At 36.2% G+C, this 21,705-nt stretch overlaps 1 protein-coding gene across 13 annotated transcripts in view; it reads right to left on the bottom strand.

The window, feature by feature from the left end:
- The window catches only part of PTPRD (protein tyrosine phosphatase receptor type D), a 2,314,079-nt gene that overhangs the window by 836,549 nt on the left and 1,455,825 nt on the right, over positions 1 to 21,705 (bottom strand). The gene's annotated exons all lie outside the window — the stretch shown is intronic.

Genomic DNA, 21,705 nt, shown 5'->3' with positions numbered 1-21,705 from the left:
TCTATGTTAATGAGATCACAAATTCTTGGAGGTTAAGGGTAGTGAGTTGTATCTGGAATTACAACTTTACCTAAGTTTAAAGACGTATCATATTTTGCCTCGATTTGCAGAACTGAGAGAGGACTCATGTCTTTCCACTCTGATTTTATGCTTTCGACTCAGAAGATTTTAGACTTCAAACAATTCCCCTGGCACCTAGTACGATACTTTGTACATAGTAGAAAAATACATTAAATATCTCTTGATTTATCGCTTCCTATGTAATCTTTTGGTTCAGAGAAACATTTAACTTCCCTAGTTCTGGATTGAATTTTTTGAATAAGACAGCCCAAATCGATGTGTGTATACACAGAGTTTAAAGGATGGAAGATGATGAGATCATTTTCCCTGCGATGGCTGCCACCAGGACTTCTTCACATTGCTGTTGACTAATTTTCATTACAAGAGTTAGTGCTAGAGAGAAAGAAAATGGCTTTCAATGCTTTCTGTTACATTCCCAGAAGGTGGCTAAGTGCGATAGGAGACACTAAACAGGGAAAATATTGGATTTGAAGCTAATTACTAAGGAAATGCTTAGTAATTCATTAATCCAATACTGAAATCACTTTATGCAGGATTATTTGGGTCAAAATATTGTGAGCATATATCCTATGTTAGAACTGTGGTTATTAATGTTATATTGTAAGAATTTATTTTATTACATACTTTTTAATAGTTTAAAGATAGAATAGCAGCTACACTTGGTCACAACTAGAAATATTCAGCTTGAAAAAAAACCCCACAGTTTTCTGTCATCCCTCTTGTTCTTCAAAGGTCGAGTAGGCATTTTGGAATAAGCTCATTAGTTTATAACAACCATTTAAATATTAATGATGATAATAAAACATTATTTTTTCATGTGAAATCATCTTATAAATGATTATATACACGCACATGTGTTCATGCACGTACACACACGCACACACACATACATAGTAATTTGAGAGAACAACATATTTCTTTCGCTAATGAAACATCTCAACCTCATAACATACCGTAATGGTATAGAAAGGTGAATTCTCAGCTTTTACAACTTCATCAAATGTTGAATACAGAGTAATTCACTGTGGTAAGGAGTTTATGTTCACATTAAGGAGAAACAAATGGCAAGCACTAGAAGCTCAAGTATTTTCATTCCAACTTGATTTTTAAGTCTCTAATTAACATCTTCTTTTGGTCATGGTTGTTTTTAGATTAACGTGGCTTAACTACTTCATTATAAGATGTTGGTAGCATTCTATAAAACATTTTTCTCTTTATTATTTACTTACACATGTTAATTTTTAAAAGCTGTAGATTCTCATTAAACAAAATACAAACACTTTCAAATCATCATCTGAACTCATTTTCATAAATGTAGATAAAGGGGGTAAAAAACTCAATTAATGAAACACCTCAAATATAATCACTACTTAGATTCTAGAAAAAAGGGTTAAAAAGAGAAAGACTAGCAAGCGAAATGATAATATGTGAAATCATGAGTGATTTAATTTTACAAAAATTAATTCTCTTTTAGTAAAACAAATAGTCCAGTGGTTAAAAATTTTTCAACTGCAGTGTTTCCATGTAGTAGTTTAAGATTTTCAAAGAGGGCAGCAGTTTATCTGTATTTGCCCTGTAGATAAATTTCTTGAAAAAAGGATCAAAACATCAATCCTTATGTTCTTTGTCTGTATGACAAGTTTAGCATAAATGTAAAAAGAAAATGGAAGTATGGAAGAATTTGGGAAGTAAAATAAACCCTATCAGTATTAGAGTTATGTATTTCCAATGTGTGAAATGCCCATCTGGGATTGCCTTTGATTGGCAGGGGATTTACTCTGTCTCTAGGTTGCTCAGGGATAAACTACATCTCCACTGGCAGTGCAGTGAGAGAAAGGTGATGTTTTCTTCTTATTTATTGTTTGGTCTTTAACTATAAAGAATTAGCTTTTTCAACAATCACAAAAGCCCCACTTTACATGATTTCACTTGCTCAAGATGTAATTTATTGCTAATGGAATCACAGAAAAATGTTTTCACTGTTTCTGGAATGCAGAATCAAGTAAGGCAAATTGCTATTGAAGAGGAATTATTGATTCTCTTGTTACAATAGCTGCGTTTCAGCTTTGATACATGAAACTTTATTTTTATTGTTGCAATAATTTATATTTAAGCCTCAAGGTTTCTGTATAACCTTCCTTGGGCCATGCTGTTTTAAACCAGATGCGACAATTTTGCCTTAATGTATCATTCTCTTGGTCTGTCTTGAAAACCTTAATTGAGTAGATGCTATCAAATCTGGGTTTGAGAAGTTGTAAAGTTACCAATAAGTTGCTTGGCAAACTTTTACAAGAAGCTTTATTTTGTCCTCACTTTTTCTGTCTGAATATATAGGAGACTGAATGAAGAGATATATAACCCCCCTCTTAATATCACCAAAGTTATAAAATTATTATTTAACTCTCCATAGAATAACCAAGGGTGCATATTGAAACCATGGATGAATTTCTTTATGAAATGTGTTGAACAAGGACTGGTGCTGTTTTCTAAACAAACTTGTTTATTTACTATAACAAATGTATTAAGCAAAAATGTTAATCAAATCAGAACTAATCATTTCTCTACTGTATTCCCACAGGACATCGTACTTTGGTTAAAAGTGTTTCTCTGACAGTTGTATATTACAGCTGGATTCCTGATGCATCTGTTTGTCTCATGAGGTTGCACAAGCCACAAAGAGCAGGGAATTAAGTTGTTCTTTACTTATTTTATTTCCATACCCAATTCAGGTCTAAATAACATCATCTTCCATTTCCTGAGCATTGCTTTCATTATATAATATTTTGACTTTCCCCAAAAGAATTCATGCATCAGGTATTATTACCTCATTTTGTAGCTGAGAAAACAGGTCAGAGATATTTAGTTACTTGTTGAAAATGACAAAGATGGTAAGGGATAGAGCTGAGATACTGCACAGATCTGTCTGATGCTAAAGCTCAAGACATTTCTCCTATGATAGACCAGAGCAGATGAATAATACCTGTTAAATCAAAGGCAAAGAAATCTTTTTTTTTTCTTCTGGAAACACTGTACCTAAAAACTTCCCAAAATGTGACTATTTTATCTGACTATAAAAAGAAATAGCAAAAGCAATTATATTACACGGTATCTGCATCAGCTTTATCATCTCCCAAATGGTGATATCATATTGAGATGTGGTGAGAGTTAAGTATAATTATTTATATGACATGAAATAGCTTATGTACCTGACACAAAGAAGTTCTCAGGGACTGTTATGTACAATTATTATTATCATTATTGAGTACTATTTGCACTTAAAAGTCAAACTATCTTGAATCAGAGGAAGTTCTTACTTTTAGAATAGCTCAACCAGAAATTAATAAATATCACAAAATATGCTTCTGTAATTATTTTAAAGGTGACTTGTGACCATTTACCCATTTCTTTTTTTTTTTTTTCTTATTATACTTTAGGTTTTAGGGTACATGTGCACAACGTGCAGGTTTGTTACATATGTATCCATGTGCCATGTTGATTTCCTGCACCCATTAACTCGTCATTTAGCATTAGGTATATCTCCTAATGCTGTCCCTCCCCCCTCCCCAACCCCACAACAGTCCCCGGAGTGTGATGTTCCCCTTCCTGTGTCCATGAGTTCTCATTGTTCAATTCCCACCTATGAGTGAGAACATGCGGTGTTTGGTTTTTTGTCCTTGCGATAGTTTACTGAGAATGATGTTTTCCAGTTTCATCCGTGTCCCTACAAAGGACATGAACTCATCATTTTTTAGGGCTGCATAGTATTCCATGCCATTTACCCATTTCTTTTACTTTTAATAAATGCCTTAACTTTTTAAAATTATAATGTGTTCATTGCGCCAAGGAAAGATGACATCTGTGTTTGTGTGGGGAGGGAACAACCATAGTTTTAAGGTACATTCTTTAACTTGATTTTACAAATTGAACATTATGAGCAGTAATTTAATTTATGTTACACATTTTAATTCAGAACTAAAGAGTTCTGTATTTTAACATAGAATTGTTTACCTAGAATAATGTTTGGCATTAATAAGCATTTTTTTGATATCTATTTATTTTAAAAATGAACAAATTAGGCCCTTTTATGTTTAATATAATGCTACCATTCTAGGCTAAAATTACAGTTTTTACATAATTAATGTTATATTTCGTTATTATAACTACCCTAGACATTAAATAATAGCATAATAACAATAATAGTTATAGTAATCTTCATTAAGGTATTATATTTACTTATTTATGTGCTTAAAAACATATAGACAGTAAATAGCAGAGCCAGGATAGAATCTCAAATCCAAATTTGGGTATCTTCTATTCTTACTAGCTATGCAGGAGCCCCCCTCTCCCCCGCGCCCGCCTTATCCGTGGGGGATACATTCTGAGACTCCTAGTGAATACCTAGAACTGTAGACAATTCTGAACCCTATATTTACTATGTTTTTTTTCTGTAATAGTAAGTCCTCAATGACATCCATAGGTTCTTGGACATGTGACTTTAAGTGAAACAACATATAGCAGGTCCTCAGATAACATCGTTTAGTTCAAAATTGTTTCTTTATAATGTTGATGAGAAAAAAAAAATGATTTTCTTATAAATTGTTTCAGTTACAGTCCCAGTTTTCAATAACCTATGTATGACATTAACTGAAAACTTAACTGTACTTACCTCCCTATGATAGACTTTAATTTATAAGTTAGGCACAGTATGAGATTAGCCACAATAACTCATAACAAAATAGAACAATTAAGTAAAAGAAGCATTACTTGAACACATGCTCTGTGATACCGTGACAGTCGAGGGTGGCTACTAAGTGACTCAGGAATGGGTAGCTTAGAAAGCATAAATAGGTCGGACAAAGGGTGGATTCATGTCCTGGGTGGGAAGGAGTGGGACTGCACAAGATTTTCATCATGCTTCTCGGAATGGTGCAATTTAAAACTTATGCATTGTCTATTTCTATTGTAATTTTCCATTTAGTATTTTCAGGCCATGGTGGACCACAGGTAACTGAAACTGCAGAAAGTGCAACCACGGCTGAGGGAAACACTGTACTGGTAACAGTGGCTTTCTACGAGGTTGTGATTGAACTATTCTACCCTTAGGGAGATGCATATTTAATGTTTCAGACTAATTAGTGTAAAAATATGAAAAGGATAAATTTGAAGAGTCCTAGTACCCTGGTTGTCCATGATTTTCATTCATTACAGAAATGGTGGGAATATCTAGTATAATTGTATGTATACTTCCTGATGTTCTTGATGAAGAGAATGGATTATTTTGTTTGAAAAAAGATTTATTATAGTGGGGAAACTAAAGTCAATGAGCATTTTGTAAGACTGAAGAAAAGGTCCCCTCATAGGAGTTGAGTCACTGTGTAAATCCGCGTATGGAAAAAAAAAAAAAGAAAAAGCCCTGTTTGACTGTTTTCCAACATGACTAAACGCAGTGTTTTATCTTGATAGATTACGTACACCCCACCTTATTTTCTCCTGTATTGCCTAACCCTGGGTATATGTGTACATATCCACACATTTCAATCCCCACTATTTTTTTGTACTTATCTTCTTGTGTAACACCAAATCAAATAGAGAGAAATACAAAAGAAGGACAGATATAACCTTTGAAAAATATCTGAGGGTCTCCAAGATTCAAAAGCCCAGCAGTCCAAGCAATAGCAACATTTAGATGACAACCGGGACTCTGGACTCTTTCAAGACCCTGGGGATTGGAAAGCCACTGTGACAGAAACAGTGGTACATCTTTTTTTTTTTTTTTTTTTTTTTTCTGAGACGGAGTCTTGATCTGTCACCCAGGCTGGAGTGCAGTGGCGCGATCTCGGCTCACTGCAGGCTCTGCCTCCTGGGTTCACACCATTCTCCTACCTCAGCCTCCCAAGTAGTTGGGTCTACAGGCGCCCGCCGCCACAACCGGCTAATTTTTTTGTATTTTTAGTAGAGACGGGGTTTCACCTGTTAGCCAGGATGGTCTCGATCTCCTGAACTCGTGATCCGCCCGCCTCAGCCTCCCAAAGTGCTGGGATTACAGGCGTGAGCCACTGCGTCCGGCCAAACAGTGCTACATCTTTAACAACTCCCATTTCTTTTTCTTCCTGGGAATGAAGCTGGACTACCTTTCTCAACTTCCTCTGTGGTTAGAAATTAGATTGGGTCATATGATTGACAGCCAATGACATATAAAGAAAATTATATGGAATTCATGCTTGGTGTTTAAATCCTGTAAATATTCCACTTACATTTTTTTCTCTGTCTCTGTCTCTCTCCTCCCCCTTATCTTCTTTCTTCTCCTCCTCTTCTTCTTTTTTCTCTCTCCTCTCTTCTCTCCTGCCCTCCCCTCCCCTCGTTTCCCCCCCCTCCATCTGCTTGCTTCCCTCCCCCCACTTCTCTTTCCTCCCTCTCCTTTTGTCTTCCTCTCCCCTCAGGGGAAGACGATTCCCCTGAGGCATTACGGACCGTAGGTTCCTGAGTCATTTCATGGAACAGAGCACCTGGATACTTGCACTGGACCATAACACAGGTAATTAAGAAAGCTTTGCTGTTTTAATCCAGTGAAATTGTGGGGTAGTTTGTTATAGTGGTTATCCTACCTTGACCACTTTAGAATGGTAGTTTCTCTTTTATAGAAAACCTTACTAGCACTGGAAATAATAAGCCACAAAGTAGTTTATTATTTTTCCACTACATTAAAATGTAGTTCTATAAAAGCATACATTGAATACATTATACTGTTCTCCTTAGCCACCCATGTTTCCTCTTTACATAATTGAGACCAAATCTCTGGGAACAGTGCACATGATGAAGAATGAAGAATCCCTTTCACACAAACACCCATTAAAAAATCTGATATAAATATATATATATATATTATAAATATAGTATCTGGTATATATCTAAAGCAAACATATATTTATATATTATCTCATACATATTAATATAAACATATATTCATATATTATATATCTATATATAATAGTTATTAACAACGTTTCTGGGAAAGTCAACTATTTATTCTGGAATACATGCTTGGGGCATGAAGGTGGGCCATGGGAATCAGGGAAGTTTATCATTAATAGATTAATAGTTTTGGCTTTCTCATGTCCCCTTTCTACCAGAGAGCAATAATAATGCCTGCAAAGCATGTGGTTTGACTGCTACATAGATACATTCATCCTTATAGTGATTATCTTAGTAGAGCTCCATTAGGAAATTAAAACTGGGTGCTGATAAAACTGAGTAATTCAATGTGCCAGTCTGTTCCTTGTGCTTGTAGGGACCATCTGCAGTTCTGCAAAACAAGTGTGGGCTGTGGACAGGTGCTCTTTGAATGCAGGCTCATTATCATTTAAGCTCCGTAGAGGCCAATCCCATAGAAGCCCTAGAAGAGCAGCAAGCAGGTGTGCTGGCGCCATCTCCAGAGAACTCTGATGCCTCCCTCCTGAGGGGCCCAGTGACAGGGCCACCAGGATGACTGGCATAAGGGACAGGAGAGGTGGGTCAATGAGCAATGAGCTATAGTCTCTCTCTAGCTGAGGTTTTAGAATGAATTTGGGAGTTTTATTTTTACAAATATGTTTTCTTCATCACTCTTTGAACTCAGTACTAATGCAATGATGGGTAAGTGGTTACCATCAGCAACTTCAAAATTAATTTACTCCTTTGGCGATGAAATCAGTTCTTAGAAATTTTGCCAAAGTTAGCAGGGACTTACGTTCACCTGGCAGTCTTTAAATGGCCCGTTGTATTTTAATATTTTCTAATAGTGTTCATTGCATTTTTAAGCTTAACTAGAGATGCTTGTAACTTCTGCACATCACTTGATATAAAAAGGAACTGCTACATTTATCTGAAGCTATACAGTAGCAGAGGACAGGAAAGAATTCAGAATTTCTGACTCCTGTAATTGAATTCTGTTTTTCTGGTGGTTTTTATTTTTAAAGTATTTTCACATACCCATCTGTCCTGTATATTTCCATTTGCTCCTCTCAGTTCATTCTTTTCATTCATCTGGCTCTACGTCCTGGAAGATTAATCTATAGGGCCATATTGTTGGGCTTCCTGGTCTTCTGGCTTCCTGTTGAGTTCAACCCCTAGGGAACACTGGTAGGAGCAGAGAGAGAGAGTGCTTGCCAAAGACCCTAGCTGTATCCCTCAGAGGAAGGCCAGAGCTCCTGGAAATGGCCCTTTCTCTCCACAAAGCTTTCTGTCTCTGTGTTACGGTACCCATTCTCTCTCCTCACCCGTCTGGATGGTAACATTTTACTACCACTTGGTCTTTCTACTCCTCTCCCCTTTGCAAATAGACTGCATATTAAAGTCTCCCCAAATTCCTCATTGGAGCATCCTATTTGTTCATCTCTGAGACCCCGACAGAGCAACCATCTCATTTGATGTTTATGCCGAATCTATAAAATATTTGTCCCATTTTGTAATTGAAGGATTTGATACATAGAAAATGAAATGACTTGCTTAAGGTCACACAGCTGGTCAGTCAGTGGTTAGAATTCAGCAATTTTGACTCTTATTACAATGTTTCTTCCACACCCTGACACTGCCTCCATCTTCTACAATTATTTAATCATGTTAACTACATTATATTGAATAAATGTTTAACTCATTATCACCTTCTATTATCTTTTCCAAGTAAAGATCAGGCATTGAAAGGGAGCCCCTTTAAATTAAAATTATTGATGAAAATCATTGATGGTAATGTGGATGTTAATCATAGTAATTTTTAAAGACCGAATGGTTTCTAATGGCATAATTAACAGTCACAGGAGATCATCACAATATGGGTCTCTTCAAATATCTTTAATGTTAAGAGTTTAGTACATCAGGCATACACAAACATTGTATGTTATTAAAAAATAATTGGCCTAATAATTTGGTCACACATTTTGAATGAAAAATTGACTCATCCATCCTCAGAGAGAGGAAGGCTTGATACTGCCAGTTCTTGGGTAGAAAATTGTTATGGTTTGGACAGTAACCTAACCGATTATAAAAACTACTAACTTGGCCAGTTGTACTGAGTGATCTGAATGAAGCAAAAATGATTTCCTCTTAAATGTAATGTCTCAGTACATGTTTTGTGAGGTTTTCTCATGTGATCATTCATCCAGAGATGTTTAGGTATTTTCCCCCTTTCTAGGAGCGGATGTTCTGTGAATGGAGGCACACTTCTTCTAAGATCAAATCTTTTATTATTACAGCGATAACTTGGCAACCCAGCCAAATGTCTGTCTGATAAACGAATGGATGGAGTATTTCCCTTCTTTCATTACGGATCCATATAATATGTCAACATTTAAAAAAGTTAAATAAAGTGAAGTATTGGGAAAGGGAACATCTCACCCTGACAGATCTGAATTTGCTATTTCTGCTCTGTGACAAAACCCTGAGTTGATGTGTGATGAGACATTTATAAGGCCCTGCATTCTACCTCATAATGGCTATAGTGGTGTTGAGCTGCTGTGAGATGATTTACTGCAATTCGTCACATTTTGAAATTGTTCCAAAATAGTCTGCTGACATGTACTAAAGAGCTTTCAATAAAATCCGAAATAGTTCATTTTTTATGTCAACTGGAAACATTAAGTGGTATCTAAAATCATTTAAAGATTTATTGAAGTGATTGAAAACATTCTTTAGGCCGGGTGCGGTGGCTCACGCCTATAATGCGGGCACTTTGGGAAGCTGAGGCGGGTGGATCACGAGGTCAGGAGGTCGAGACCATCCTGGCTAACATGGTGAAACCCCGTCTCTATTAAAAATACAAAAAATTAGCTGGGTGTGGTGGCATGCTCCTGTAATCCCAGCTACTCCGCAGGTTGAAGCACGAGAATCACTTGAACCCAGGAGGCAGAGGTTGCAGTGACCTGAGATCGCACCACTGCACTCCAACCTAGGCGACAGAGCGAGACTCTGTCAAAAAACAAACAAACAAAAAACAAAAACAAACAAACAAAAAAACGCAAAAAACAAACAAAAAAACATCTTTAATGGCAATTTGGTATACCGCAAAAGCCATATTGTTATTAAAATTATGAGAAAATATTTTAATTGCATCATAAAAGTATTTATATCATGTTTTAGTCTAACTGCATCACCTCACCACTTGGGAAATGTATCAGTTTAAAGGTATTCTGAAAGTTTAATAAGCAACTTTTAAACAAATATCGGCAAAGTAAAGGGGATAGTTGTGATTTGCACAATTTAATATCATTGAAAATCATAGGCCTGATAACTTAAATTCCAGAACATACACTAGTGTAATTAGGTTAAAGTTGTGGCTTATATACTGTTTTTCCTTAAGAATCTAAGCATGTGTTGCTAGGCAGCAAAATCTATCTTGGCCACTATGAATCACTTTCTAACTTATTTAACATGCAACTTAGCTAGACCAGATAATTTATATGTACTATTAAATATTACTAGAAGTTTCCTAAATTTATCTTTGGGACCATTGCTACTAGAAAGATGAGTATTTGATAGCAGGTTTAAGCTGTGTAGAGAAAATTTCCTTTGATTATTGCTTATAATTATTCTCCTTAGGGGAAAAAAAGAGAAGTATACTGTATATCTTTAAGTTTAGATATTGTCATTTTAATTTAGAATATATACTATGAGATTCTTTTGTATTAAGAATACCTGGTCATCACAATGCTTTAATTTCTAAGTTAAATATAAGAATAAAAAGATATAAACTAAACTCTAACATACCCCCTCCTCACCCCCAACCCCAATTTTAAAAAGCTGCTAGGCCAATAATAATAGGAATCTGTTTTCTTGGAGTGGATCTAAGAAGGAAATAAGGTAAAAACAAAATTGTCCTCATGTCTAAGCTGGGCTACATGGAGTGAACTGCCTTTGCCCTGTGTAGAAGCAAGGAGGGAACACAATAGAACAGAACTGGATCTTGATCAGAGATTGGGACTATGGCCATATACTTTTTCCTTGTTCAAATTCATAGTATGTTCTGGTACCTGACTACGATTCCCTCAGGCAAAAGATACCTGACAATGGAAACCTGCAACAATCGAATCACATCTAAGGAAAGGTAATTAACATAGGCATGTATCATCAACCAATGCAACCCAAGGAAAAACACTCTAACTGAAGATGTCCTTCATGAAGAACGGGAAACAAGTGCCTGATGGTGCTTTCACCTAACTAGTTCTTTGTCCACTCCACACACTCAACAGACTCTCCTTGTAAAAACTACACTTATGAGTGTTCAGTGACATCAGACCACAAATGTGACTTCAAAGGGGGTTTTGATACACATTTTCCGCTGTGATAATTTCTCATGCTGAACAGAAGTGATCCAGAATATCACGCCTGTAGAATTCTATGATTTATGTTGTTTATTCGTTAGTAGCTGTATTAAACCACCGCTGTGCATGGCTAAAAGTAAATTTGTTATTTTTTTTTAATTTAGCTCTACTGTCAAGCTCAATTATACATTTGGTTGTAGTAAGTCAGTGTTTCTCCAAGTGTGATTTACGGGCCAGATATGTCAAAATTTACATACGGTATCATTTTAAATGCAAAATATGGGGCCCTAGACTTCTTCAGTTAGGGTCTCTGATGTGAGGCTCAGGAGGCTGCCTTTTAATAAAAACCCCAGGTGATTCTTAGGTTCACTAAAATTTGAGCACCACTGTAATAGGATTTTGTGGTGGTGGTTGTTTTTCTTTTTTTGATTAGAGCTTATAGTCACCATGAACAGATCCTCACAACTAATTGATTTCATAGCTCGAAGGGACCTTGGAGGTTACTGCATTCAATAGCTACATGATTAAATGAAGATGTGTTTGAAGTTCCAAAAAATATTTGATTATTTCAATGAGAGGCCAGCCTTAGAGACTATTTCTGACATAAGTAAAAACAATAATAACTGTCATTTATAAGGGATCAGAAATATACTTGGCAAGTAACATGACGTTTTTACCAATAAAAATGACCCTCAGACATAGAAAGGTAATTTAGGAAACATAGTTTATAAATAGGTGGGCCGTTTCTACTAGTGCTTACTAACTCCAGGTGGCCTTTAGAACGACAATAACTAAACACATGGGGAGCAGCTGCAGTGATAATAAGGTCACCCAAAACATTTGACTTGACTTGTTAAAAACATTTTCTGATTGATTCTTAAAAATGGACAGATTTTGAAATTCTTGAACCCAATGTGTGTATATAGATACACTTTAACTACTACCAAATTGGAATAATAAGTTAGTACATTACAAGTATGAGATTAGACTTGTTAAAAGGAATGATTCTTATTTTATATGATTTGATCAGATACATCTCAAAATTAGTTTACCAATCTAAGAAGTAGTCTCAGATTCTATTATTTGCAGAGTCCTTAAAACCTGGATAATGATAAATAATCCAATCCACTAACTGGCAAAACTATTCTTTGGAGTAATCACAGTGACTCTGGAACTTCCCGTTTGTTCTTTTTGCAGTAAAAATGAATTTCCCAGGGGCAGAGGGGATTAATATTGTTATTCTTTTTTTAAAATTTTTATTTTATTTATTTATTTTAGTGTGAGGCCCTTATTTGGCACTTACCAAAAATTTTACTACTGAAGCTTCTGCTTATTCTCTCCTTCTAAGTCCAGTGTTGGCAAACCACACTAGGATCTGCCATTTAAGAATGTCTTTTACATTTAAAAAGTGATTTAAAAAAGAATATGTTGTATCATGTAAAAATTATATGAAATTCAAATTTTAATGTCCATGAATAAAGCTTTCTTGGAGCACAGCCATACTTATTTGTTCATCTATTGTCTATGGATGCTTTCAAGTTACAATTGCAGAGTTGAGCAATTGCTTGCCACAGAGACCATATGTCCCACAAAGTCTAAATTATTTACTATTTGGCCCTTTATAGAAAATGTTTGAGACCCTCTCCCTGCTTCCCTTCTAGTGGTTTTCACAGTCTTTTTCCCAAACCTGGAATATCAATCAGTATCACCAGGGAATTTCTTGCTAGAAACTTTGGCCTCACCCTCTATGTTCAGAATCAGAAATTATGGAGGAAGGCAATTGTGGAAGGTGAACTCAGCAACTGGTGCTTTACTAAGCTTTTCAGCTGAGTCTGATGCATGCTCCAGTTTGAGAACCACTATCACCTGGAGGGCTTGTTTTAAGAACGCAATAAGCAAAAATGATTTGAAAATATAGGTTAATATGCATATGGAAGCATTATGATTTATTTAGCTTTTGTATTGCAATTGCAAGACAAACATACAAAAATAAAGAAGAAAATTATGAGCGCTGGTGACTACCTTTGTTTCCAGAGAGAAAGTTTTTGCTAGAGAAAAAAATTGCATGTTTTATTTTAGGGGTTACTTTAATTTTAATAGGCTTTATGAAATTACTTCAAAGTAGCTTTGATAAATCAGAAAAATGACATGGCAACCTTTTTCTGGAAGCTGAATCTCAGTGGTACTTAAGAAGGCTTACCACTTGGTTTATAAAGAAGAAAATACAGTATGTTTCAATTATTTATATACAAAGTTAAAAACCCAACCTGTAATTATATGTGGAAATAAAATTGACTTCAGCAGAAGGAAGGAAAAAAAAATACAGCTTCTTTTTGTAGATGAGTCTAATCCTGATATCCCGTCATTTGATACATACGTGTCATGAACACCAAGTACTCACCCCCATATGGCTGACATTTTTGCATCTACTATTGAAGATGAGACTGCTTGGTCCCAATCAGAACTGAAACTGTGAGGACAGATGAGGATGAAAGGAGGCATAAAAACTAATCATTAAAAAATAAAATATAATAGAATAACCCACTCTAAGTGAAGCTATTGCTTTAAAAAGCCCACTAAAGAAAACGCTTTAATGGCTTTTAACATTCCACTCTAAGACAATGAATAGCTCAATGTACCATTCCATTCTCATTCAGTGATATTTATTTCAGGATATTAATGAATATTTAATTTCAGTACTATTTACCAGTACAATAAAACCTAAGGTAATAAAAACAAGAAAATGATATGGTTACAAAAGCTAGAACAAAATGGTGCAGTTACAAATAAAGGTTGTAAGTGAGAGGTATGGTCTTAGGAGGCTAATACTGCCTTTGGAGACAGTAAGCAAATCTGACAATGGATTTAGTTTTCCAAAGAGCATTGTAAACTTATAATGAAGAACTTTATTTTCAGTTATGAGACATGGAAAGATTGTCTGGGAGTAGTTAAGAGTTCAGCTTCCGCAGTCTGGCTATTTAGGTTAGAGTCCTAGCATCATCTGGATAGCCTTGAGCAAGGTATAAAATTATCCCTCACCTCAGGTTCATGTCTATCTATCAGATAAAGAATAATAACATTATCTACCTCGTAGCCTTACTGCGAGGATGACATGAGATAATCCACATAAGGCTTGTAGCCCTAAGCTTGGCACATAGCACACACTGAAAAGTGTTAGCTATTGTTATTGCCATTATTAATTATTTATCATATATTTGCAATGTAGTGGTGGTGGTACGGCAACAAAGATATGCAGAGAAAGATCATTCAGTTTGCCAACAAACTCAGAGCTGTCTCATAAATCAGATCAGATTATTCACTAGACTTGCCTTCTGGATCAGCTTTGAAAGAATTTATTGGTCGTGTTCGGTAGAAGCCATTTTAGCAACGCATGCATGGTGACTCCACAGATGAAGTTCACGGGCTCCCTGGCAATCAGCTTCAGCAACATGTTCATGAAAGACTGAAATCACCCAGATAAAAAAATCCAGGCTTCATCCCAATCCAAGTAGGTGATAACAACTTTCACTTTTCTATGAAAAGTAAAGTCCTCTCGCTTAGATTCTTTGCTAGAATTTCCAAATGAAAACATAGTCAATAAAGGCACTCTTGTCTTTATGCCTTGGCCTGTAAATTTCAAGTCTGTTTCCACCTTGGGGTGACAGGCATTTGGATGCTGGCAGCTACCTGGCTGTACTGTTCCTTCATGAGGGCGTTATCACTGAGGCAACTCCAATGCCTGACCTCAGTCTGCATGTATGAGACAGTCTTTCCATTTAAGTACCTGAGGACTTATAGCTTAGTATAAAAAAGTAAACTCTGGAAAAACCATGTACAGGCAGTCCAGTATACATGAAGACCCATTTTACAAACACAAGTGACAATATCTTGCTTTGGAACAAGTGCTGCTGCCCATCACCTAAGCAATTGTCACCAGAGTCCCTAACTCATGACACTATTGAAATTATAGATCCAGAAAACTGCCTGGTTTTTTGAAAACTTAAAAGGTTGCTTTCTGTAATGCCTAGCCATAAGAAATTATTCTAACCATGGACATGTCTTGTTATGTGCTTTTTACCATCAGAGGGTGATATTAGTGTTCCAGGGAGTATGTATGAGAAACCACAATATAATCATTCTGCATCTTCCAAAAGTCTCAATATAAATGCAGCAAATATTTACTAAGGATATGTGCTTTGTGCTAGGGTAGGGTTGGGGGATATAGTGATAAATAATATAAGCACAGTCTCTTACTTCATGGAGCTTTCGTCAACTAATTGAAACTATATATAAAAATACATAATATATTACATATAATATATATGTATGTAACATATTATATATATATGTAATATATACAAAATACATATATATATATATATATATATATATATTTTTTTTTTTTTTTTTTTTTTTTTTGAGATGGAGTCTTGCTGTGTCACCCAGACTGGAGTGCAATGGTGTGATTTCAGCTGAGCAACTTCCACCTTCCGGGTTCAAGTGATTCTCCTGCCTCAGCCTCTGGGATTACAGGTGCCCGCCCCCATGGCCAGCTAATTTTTGTATTTTCAGTAGAGACGGTGTTTCACTGGCTGGGCTGGTCTCAAACTCCTGACCTCAGGCCATCCACCTGCCTCAGCCTCCCAAAGGGCTGAGATTACAGGCGTGAACCAATGCGCCCGGCCTGAAACTATATTTTTATATGAAAACAAACACTGGCAAATATTCTACGACATAAGGTAAAACTTTTGGATGCGTGTGTTTGATAAAACAAGTAAGTCCAGTTAAATTTTACTTGGGGCGGCCTGTTGATGCCCCTCTGCCACAGAGATACTTTCGTGGAAGAAAAGCCAAGGTTCTCGAGATAGGAGTACCTGCTGAATACACTTTGCAAACAAGATCATGTGAGTCCACATTTTAAATGTTATCACTAGACTAATACTTTACCTCTATGCAGCCATTATAATTAAATATTTCCTCCCAAGTCAAAGATAATTACCCTATATTTAGGGGTAGGAATGGCTCTAGCCTCCATCCCCATCATCCCCTTCAAACTTTCTTACTCTCTCTTGCACTTTTACCTGGGATCTCAATGAATTCTAGTCCTTCAGAATGACAATTGTTTTGGGGAGTCTGAGGTTTTTGCTTGGGCATCTCCTGTTCCTACTGTTTCCGCTTTCCCTCCCTCATGCCAGACTTAGCAAATCAAAAGCAATGATATTGCACATCCTTTAGCTTCCCAGGTTTCCCAGATCCCGGGAACTCAACCTGGGTCACAGATCACATAATCAGACACAGAGGTGTTGAGATCCCTATTTCTAAGTGGGAGTGGACTCCTGATGTCCCCCAGGCTGCAGGCAGGCATCTGGGGATGGGTGCAAGATATCTCACAAATGAAATTGGACTTGAAGTTCTGAAGAATTGGGGATGAAAGAGTTAAACTTGTTTAAATGAGATAGAATTTAAAAACTTGAAAGGTTGAATACCAACTAGGAAATTTTACGAAAAATATTCTCTATTTTTCTTTCCTTTGAGAAACCCATCTTGGAAGATTAATTTTAGAGGCTATTGTAGACTATGTTTTTAATGTAAAATGCTCCGGTTGTTGATGAGACAGGTTTTGTTTTTCAGTTCATCAGCAAGATGGCACTTTGATAAATCACAGATTGCTCAGTGCCTAAAGAGGCACATTGTGACAGTTTTCATCACAATGTGATATAAAGAGGCAAATGAAGCAGTGCTCCAGATCACGCCTGGGCCAGTTAGGTGATAGCACCCACTGTGTCGTTAAGAACCAGAAGGGTCTGTCATTTCTAACAATGTGTTCATTGTTTTTTGACCTACCTGTGAGAGTAACTTTTTCAGTCACTTAGAGACTGAATTTGATTTGGAGTTTGTTGCTTATAAATAGTTAGATGAGTGAGAGTAACACAGATAGCAGAGGCCTCTGTAAAAGGAAATAAACTGGATTTTTTTCTTTTCTGTCATGATAACTGAGATGAAATCTTCTGTGTCACTGCATTGGGTATGAATGAAGAGCTGGTCACTGGTTCACCCTTGCACATTTGCATGCACTGGCTAATACTAACTAGCTCCATGTCTAATCCTTTAACCAAGCTTTCTGGCAAATCAGAGCCATGGCATTTTTCATAGGCATCTGATTTGAATGTGCATGTAGAGACATTATCTGTGACTTCAAATTTCTCATCCTGATGCTCTGCTTATTTTCAGGATGTATGTAATACAACATTCTGCCCTGTACACCCAGGTAAAATTTTCCCTTATTCCATCACTGAAAGTAAATTCTAAAGGAAATATTGAACACTTTCACTTCTTGATTTGTTTTTAAGTCTCAGGGGGGAAATTATGATGTTCACACACAGGTTAAAGCAGACTGTAGGATCCTAATAGTAATAACTATACAAGATTAATGGTAAAGACAAATATGTAAGCAAGAATTCAGGAAAAAAAAAAAAACGAAGTTGTCAACCAACTTTATCATTGGGTGGTGGAGGTAGGGCTATAAATGGTGCCAAATGAATTGCTTGACTGTAATTTTCACCTTTCAAATACTGCTGTGGCACAGTAGAGGCTAGTCCAAAAGAGGTTGATCTCATTTGTCACCCAGTGGTTTCTTTTGGGCCTTGGGCAAATGGGCCAATGCTTATTTTCAAGGCTGACCTCATATTTTCTGGCTGTTGAGTAGACTTTGCACTTCAGTTGATGAGGGCATATGAGAAATGAACCAGATAAATTGCTTGATTAGAATCTTCATGAACCAGAACTGATGAGAGGGGCACACATTTACTTGTGAATTAAGAACCAAATACATCTTTCTGGGGCCCGATACTGACACACATTTACATCCTCCCCACTGTGTGCTGTTCACTAGTAGCAAACCCTAGCTATTCCTTATTTTAGAATTTTCTCACCACTATGTGGTGCTTGACTATTGGCCATGCTTCTCTTGCAATTCTCATGTGAGTCTATAAATGACATTCTGGTTAGGAGGGGCACTGACCCTCCTCCTGTGCGTTCACGAAATGTGAAGGAGGGAATTAAACCTGTAACTCAGCCAGTTTTAAAGTAAGCTTGATTATTATTTCTTCAATAGCATCGGCTTCTATAACCATAATAAACAAACAAACAAGTAAATATAAATTCTCTTTAACTGCTAAGTGGATGGAAAACAGACAGACTCTTTAGTTTTTAAAAGGTAGTTATAGTTAGCCAAAATGGAATCAGCTTACATTCTTGGCGCTGTATATGATGTAACAGGTCTGTGTGTGCCTGAGTATATGTGTGTGAGGATGTATGCTCTGAGAGTGCTAAGGTGATAAATAACATATTTTTTCTTCTCAAATGTGACGTGGCTTGGAATTAAAAATTTACATAAAGATTATGAAATTTTTAAAATATGAGAGGTCAATTTCTCCATATGCCATAAGGTACAGAAATTAATGTCAATTTTGTCAGATTATGTGTGATTTATTTAACTTACTAATGGTAAACAGTGATATTAACTATACATTTAAAGATGTGTATTTTGTTAACTTTAGCTAAAGTGTCTAGGTCTCTACAAAACACCTCTTTGTAATATGAAATATATTTGGTAAATAGATGGCAAATTTCAAATACACTTTTCTAGCCAATTACCTTGTAGAAAAATCAACATTCATCTACTGCAGTGTTCCACAGCCAAAATCCAATAAAATTTGGGGTAGAGGAGACATAAATTTATCTCCTCAGACCAGACTTTCTGATATTTTAAGGGACCAGGAACTATTAAAAAGTATCTGATTTAGGTTGTTAACTAGTGAGGCAGATAGTGTTATTGTTCTGCAAATATTCACTACTCCCACTTGCATTCTTCCTGGAGGAATATACTTCCCTGCCCTGTTGACATTGAAGATAGCATCACATGTTTTGGCCAGTGGAATGTAAGTAGACGTGATCCAGTAACATCCAAGGAGAATTTTGTGGTGCTTGATTTGTCTGCTTGCACTCTTACTGTCATCCATGAGAAATGCATGATCCTGGGATCTGCAACTCCGTCAGACCAAAAGAAAGACTTAAACCTGATGTTGAGCCTGGAAAATTAATGCCACAATGAATTACAGACTTGTGAATGAGAACGAAATATGTTTATAGTAATAAGCTGAGATTCTGTGGTTGTTTGTTACCGTCTTAGTCTGTTTAGGTTGCCATAACAAAATACCACAGAGTTGGTGGCTTAAACCACAAACATTTGTTTTCTCACGCTTTTTGAGTTAGAAAAGCCCAAGAGAAAGTGTCTGAAAGGGTTTGGTTCCTGGTGTACGCTCTTTCTGGCTTGCAGAGGGCTGTCTTCTCGCTGTGTCTTCCCATCACAGGGAGAGAGAGAGAGCAAGTGCTAGCCTTCTGGTCTCTTTTCTCATAAACATATGAACCTATTGAATCAAGGCTCTGCCATTACTACCTCATTTAATCCAAATTATTTATATAAAGGACTTATCCCCAAATTATTACATGAATTTTAATGGGACCGAAACTTCAGTCAATAGTAGTTATAAAACATTATTGTAGCATAACCTCACTGATACATCATTGTTACTAAAGCCTGTGTCCCAGCTCTTTGCATCTGGTCTCTCCTAAAACAGCAACAGGTAAGCCAGAAAAGCAAAAGGAGAGTGTAATCTGGTGTAGGCAATGAAAATGACAAAAACCACTTTTTGTTTATGTGGCCTTTTAAAAAAATCATTTCCTATATTTTATACCAATGTAAAGACTTTTAACCAGTAAAAAATATTATTAGGTAGAATTTTAAAATTTGCTATAGTTGAATGCATGTAATTACTTCTGAAAAAGTTAACTCTTATTTTCTGTCTTGTGTGCTTGTGTCTGCTTGCATTATGAGATTCATAGGTTTTCTTAAAGTCTGCCTTGTTAGATACAATCCAATGAATCCAGAAATGCAATAGGGTCGTATTAAAATCAAATAACGAGATCAAGAGACACAGAAGCAATATCAGTTTCTTATATAGTCTGAAATGACGATTGCCTTAGTATATAGGTCTGCTCTAAGATGCATTGAAGGGTAACATTCTCTTTTGATTCTAGAAGTGGGTAAATGTAGCGGCCTTTCAATTTTTTAAATGTAGAAATCTAGTAACTAGATTTTTTAAATTAAAATTATGCGTTCCCATCACAGATTGTCTTCTTTGTACATGAATTGGATCTCAATGTTATGAATAAGCACATCATACAGACAAGGCTATCTAAATAGGAACAGCAATCCTAGAATGCAAGAGTAAGAAATGCTTACACATGAGGGAGGGGCAGGTGAAGGCAAAACAAGAGACCCTGGGATTAATGTTCTCAGAAATAAGTCTCTAGCCTACAAAGGTGGCACATATTGGTAACCAGAATTATAAGATTGATAGATATGCCTGAGAAATCAACCTGGACTCATAATCAAGATTGCTTATTAGTGCAAGACCTCTCCGTATGATGGTAAATTTCTAGCCCAGATGCTCTAAGTGAAGACGTTACTCATCGGGCTATATTCACCCTTGGAAGAAATCTTTTTTTGTTTGCTTGTTTCACATAAAGGTGCTGCCTGGGCCAATGTTTGCTTGGATTCATGGATAATCATGGACCAACATCAAATGCCTGGTGTGAGGGTAAGAGGTAACACTGCAGTCCTGGTGATATCACTTGGACATAGTTTGAAAACCACTAATTCATCTTAGCAATTATAATTTGAACTGATGGGTTCAGAACACTCTAAAATTTGAACATTTGCTTTAAGCACAATAATGCAGGCACTCATTTCCCTGGAGTCTGCTTTATTTCTCCCCTGCTTCAGCTTCCTTGAACAGAGACTTCAGAATTACTACTCCCTTAGACCTTGTAACTTGGTCATTCTTACTAACAGGCTATAACAGCTCCCCTACAAATCAATGAGGGTTATGCTTTCAGCCTTAGACTTCTGTTTCAGAGAAGGGCAATATTTATTCACAGTTCTTGTTTATTTAGGTGTAAAACAGATATACAGGCACAATGAGAATCAAATATTTTGTTTTAAAAGGGTTCGGAGAAAAGCAATGTTGGTGCCAGATATGTACATATCTTGACATACTTTTTGTAAACTACCATGAATATATTTTCAAGCTTTAAAACTTATTTTCTAATAAAATACCGTTGGTCAATGTTATAATGTATAATAGCTGATTTTCTCATTTTTCATGTAAAATGCTCATTTTCTACCTTCCAAGATATTTACATGTATCTTAACGTTTTTATGGTACATATCCCAAAAATTTAAAAAGTAAGCAGATTTATACTTGCTCAC

This window comes from Symphalangus syndactylus, chromosome 9 (genome assembly GCF_028878055.3).
Source record: "Symphalangus syndactylus isolate Jambi chromosome 9, NHGRI_mSymSyn1-v2.1_pri, whole genome shotgun sequence".
NCBI classification, from domain to species: domain Eukaryota; kingdom Metazoa; phylum Chordata; class Mammalia; order Primates; family Hylobatidae; genus Symphalangus; species Symphalangus syndactylus.
Note: the sequence above shows the minus strand (reverse complement) of the source record. Positions and strands in the feature narration are given on the sequence as shown.